We start from the raw sequence: 5,178 nt of genomic DNA, 5'->3' as shown, positions 1-5,178 counted from the left end.
CGCCCAAACCCTCAGCTGCGTCGGGGAACCACCGTAGGCCAAAGCCCCAAACCTCCCGAAGCTGCCGTCCGCCGCGGAGCTCGCCGCCGGCGACTCCCTCCATCCCCGCCACCTCCTCGACCACCGGGAGGACCGCCCCGGCCTGGCGGATCCATCCCCGCCCTCAGGACCCCGCGAGGAGCCGCCGTTCGCCGGCGTTGATCGTCGAAGCCCCGCCTCTGTTCGGCCAGAGGAGGAAGGAGGCGGGGGCGATTGGTCAAACCTGACCAGTGGGCCCAAGGGACCCACTGTCAGTGACCCACGAGCCAGTCCACGCGGGTTAAGTGGAGGATCTGACACAGGATCACCTTCAGGCAAGATGAATAGGTCTTCAGGGGCATGACGGCAGCGGCGGCGCAATGGCCGGGACTGGTGACGACGGCGGCGGCGAGCGAGCGGGAGGGTGGCGGCGGCTGCGTGCGAGTGGGAGGCCGGAGGATCACCACTCATTGTGCTCGACATATCACTACAAGAAACCTGTTAATCCATGACGGATTTCTAATGGCATTTTTGGAAACTCTCATCGATGACCTGGTAAAACCCCACAAGCCCGGTGAAAGCCCGCTAAAGCCCGTCTAACCGTTCCCGTATAAAAACTTAACCCTAAATTCCCTCCTCGGCCCCTGCATCGTGTCCCACAACACGTCGCCACCCCTCGTCCCTCCCACAGCTCGTAAACCTTAATAAAATAAAATAAACTATAGTAACTACAATAAATAAACCTTAATAAATTAAGTAAAAATAGCAGCAGTAAAATAAATAAAAATAGCAGCAGTAAAATAAATAAAAATAAAATAATTAAAGTAAAATACATAAGTAGTTAGAAATAAAATAAATAAGTTTTTTGTTGTAAGTAGAAACAAAACAAAACAAATAAAGCAAAAGAGAAAAAAAACAGAGGAAAAAAATTATGCCACCTACTGGGCCACCACGGCCTGAATACGACTAGAAACCCATCCATGGGCCAGGATTCAGGCCCGCAGAAGGCCCAGTAGGCCCATAGGCAAATAGTGACAGAATAGGCCCGTAAGCCTGCATTTGAGAGGAGCTCGAAGTGGTCAGCGCAGCTGCGCTTATAAACCACTGTCGAAGCCTCTCGGCTAGCGAGGTGGGACTAAACATCCCACCGCACCGCGCCAGTTCCAGCACAAGGCCTTTGGTCCCGGTTGGTGCCACCAACCGGGACTAAAGGGGGCATTGGTCCCGGTTCGTGGCACCAACCGGGACCAAAGGCCTTTAGTCCTGGTTGGAGCCACCAACCGGGACCAATGAGTTCCCTATATATACCCCATTGCCACAGCAGAGCACTCCAGAGTGCTCTGTTTTTTCTGGCCGGCGAGGGGAGGGCATTTGGGTGCTCTAGCTCACCTCCTATGCACATGAGGTGTTCGATGAAATGTCTGAGCCACACTAGTTAATCTTTGTCCTCTCGAAGCTCGACCTCCAAGCTCCATTTCCCCCGAGATTTGTCTAGGTTTAGCGGTCCGTCACGTCCCGTCCCCGTCTTCACCGCCGTCGATCGCCCGCGCCGATCTCGTCGCCAGCACCACCGTGGTGAGCCTCTTGTTCTTATCTTCTTTCTGAAAGGAAAAAAATTCTTACTTTAGATAGTTACTTGTCTAATTTTGTTACTTTTATTATTCCTTCTTATTACATAGTGCGATGGTTTTGGTATCCGCCCCCGTCGGCCCTCGTCCTGTCTATGATTCGGATGTGGTATACATTATCTTTTTATAACTATTTGGTTCATTTATTGTTTATGACAAATATACCGACCAACGTGACATAGATTTTATTTATCTAGGAGGTGGTTGAACCGGAAATTCTAACCGACCCTATTGTCGAGAGGTTAAATTTAGTTGAAGAAGAAAACAATTACTTGAAGGAAAAAATAAAAAAAATTGAGGAGGAGAAGATGATATTGGAGTTGCATGTTGCGGATGTCGTCGATGATCACAAGATCAAGATGGATGCAATGCGCTTGAAGATTAGAAAGATTAGAAAATATGCCATTCATACCGAGGCTTGGTATCATTATGCCGTTGGATCAATTGTTACCTTGGTTGCGATTATGATCGCATTTGTTTTTGCATTGAAATGTTTTACATAGTTTCAATGTATGGTTTAATTAATTAGATGCTCTGGAGAGCTATATATATGTTGTTAGATGAGAACTATGTATGTACTTTGGTTCTAATGTGATGATGAACTTCTATTAATTTGGTCACTTAATTATCTATTCATGATGTTCTGTAATGGTTTTTGACACACTTAATTATATATAATGCACGCAGATGAACCGGCAATGGATGTACGGTGACAGACACACCTCCGAGTACATTAAGGGCGTGCATGATTTTCTCGAAGTGGCTGAGGCAAACAAGCAGAATGGTTTTATGTGTTGTCCATCCCATATATGTGGGAATACGAAGTCTTACTCTGAACGGAAAATCCTTCACGCCCACCTGCTTTACAAGGGTTTCATGCCACACTATAATGTTTGGACGAGGCACGGAGAAATAGGGGTTATGATGGAAGACGACGAAGAAGAAGAGGACGATGACAACTATGTGCCCCCTGAATACGGTGATGCTGCAACGGGGGAAGCTGCTGAAGATCAAGAGGAACCAGACGATGTGCCCAATGATGATGCAAGGGGGGAAGCTGCTGAAGATCATGAGGAACCAGTGCCCGATGATGATGATCTCCGCCGGGTCATAGTCGATGCAAGGACGCAATGCGAAAGTCAAAGGAGAAGCTGAAGTTCGATCGCATGTTAGAGGATCACAAAAAAAGGGTTGTACTCCAATTGCGAAGATGGCAACACAAAGCTCGGTACCGTACTGGAATTGCTGTAGTGGAAGGCAGAGAATGCTGTGCCTGACAAAGGATTTGAGAAGCTATTGAAAATATTGAAGAAGAAGCTTCCAAAGGATAACGAATTGCCCGACAGTACATACGCAACAAAGAAGGTCGTATGCCCTCTAGGATTGGAGGTGCAGAAGATACATGCATGCCCTAATGACTGCATCCTCTACCGCGGTGCATACAAGGATCTGAACGCATGCCCGGTATGCGGTGCATTGCGGTATAAGATCAGACGAGATGACCCTGGTGATGTTGACGGCGAGCCCCCCAGGAAGAGGGTTCCTGCGAAGGTGATGTGTATGCTCCTATAATACCACGGTTGAAACGTCTGTTCAGAAACGAAGAGCATGCCAAGTTGATGCGATGGCACAGCGAGGACCGTAAGAAAGACGGGAAGTTGAGAGCACCCGCTGACGGGTCGCAGTGGAGAAAAATCGAGAGAAAGTACTGGGCTGAGTTTGCAGCTGACCCAAGGAACGTATGGTTTGGTTTAAGCGCGGATGGCATTAATCCATTCGGGGAGCAGAGCAGCAATCACAGCACCTGGCCCGTGACTCTATGTATGTATAACCTTCCTCCTTGGATGTGCATGAAGCGGAAGTTCATTATGATGCCAGTTCTCATCCAAGGCCCTAAGCAACCCGGCAACGACATTGATGTGTACCTAAGGCCATTAGTCGAAGAACTTTTACAGCTGTGGAATGGAAACGGTGTACGTACGTGGGATGAGCACAAACAAGAGGAATTTAACCTGCACGCGTTGCTGTTTGTAACCATCAACGATTGGCCCGCTCTCAGTAACCTTTCAGGACAGACAAACAAGGGATACCACGCATGCACGCACTGTTTAGATGACACTGAAAGTATATACCTGGACAAAAGCAGGAAGAATGCGTACCTGGGCCATCGTCGATTTCTTCCGACCAACCATCAATGCCGAAAGAAAGGCAAGCATTTCAAAGGCGAGGCAGATCACCGGAAGAAGCCCGCCATGCGTACCGGTGATCACGTACTTGCTATGGTCAATGCTTTACACGTAATCTTTGGAAAGGGTCCCGGCGGACTAGCTGTTCTGAATGACGCTGAGGGACACGCACCCATGTGGAAGAAGAAATCTATATTTTGGGACCTACCCTACTGAAAAGAGTTAGAGGTCCGCTCTTCAATCGACGTGATGCACGTGACGAAGAACCTTTGCGTGAACCTGCTAGGCTTCTTGGGCGTGTATGGGAAGACAAAAGATACACCTGAGGCACGGGAGGACCTGCAACGTTTGCACGAAAAAGACGGCATGCCTCCGAAGCAGTATGAAGGTCCTGCTAGCTACGCTCTTACGAAAGGAGAGAAAGAAATCTTCTTTGAATGCCTGCTCAGTATGAAGGTCCTGACTGGCTTCTCGTCGAATATAAAGGGAATAATAAATATGCCAGAGAAAAAGTTCCAGAACCTAAAGTCTCATGACTGCCACGTGATTATGACGCAACTGCTTCCGGTTGCATTGAGGGGGCTTCTACCGGAAAACGTCCGATTAGCCATTGTGAAGCTATGTGCATTCCTCAATGCAATCTCTCAGAAGGTGATCGATCCAGAAATCATACTAAGGCTAAGGAGTGATGTGGCGCAATGTCTTGTCAGTTTAAAGCTGGTGTTCCCACCATCCTTCTTCAATATCATGACGCACGTCCTAGTTCATCTAGTCGACGAGATTGTCATTCTGGGGCCCGTATTTCTACACAATATGTTCCCCTTTGAGAGGTTCATGGGAGTCCTAAAGAAATATGTCCGTAACCGCGCTAGGCCAGAAGGAAGCATCTCCATGGGCCATCAAACAGAGGATGTCATTGGGTTTTGTGTTGACTTCATTCCTGGCCTTAAGAAGATAGGTCTCCCTAAATCGCGGTATGAGGGGAGACTGACTCGAAAAGGCACGCTTGGAGGGGGGGGGACTCAATAATATGCAGGGACGGATATTCTTGGTCTCAAGCACACTACACAGTTCTACAGAACTCTACCTTGGTGACCCCGTATGCCGATGAACACAAGAACAGTCTGCGCTCCAAACACCCGGAGCAGTGTGACGACTGGATTACATGTGAACACATCAGGACTTTCAGCAGTTGGTTGGAAACACGTCTCAAAGGTGACACCACTGTTTGTGATGAGTTGTACTCGTTGTCCAGGGGACCATCTTCGACTGTATTGACTTACAAAGGATACGAGATAAATGGGAATACATTTTACACGATCTCCCAAGATCAAAAGAGCACCAAC

This window comes from Aegilops tauschii, chromosome 7 (genome assembly GCF_002575655.3).
Source record: "Aegilops tauschii subsp. strangulata cultivar AL8/78 chromosome 7, Aet v6.0, whole genome shotgun sequence".
Classification (NCBI taxonomy): domain Eukaryota; kingdom Viridiplantae; phylum Streptophyta; class Magnoliopsida; order Poales; family Poaceae; genus Aegilops; species Aegilops tauschii.
Note: the sequence above shows the minus strand (reverse complement) of the source record.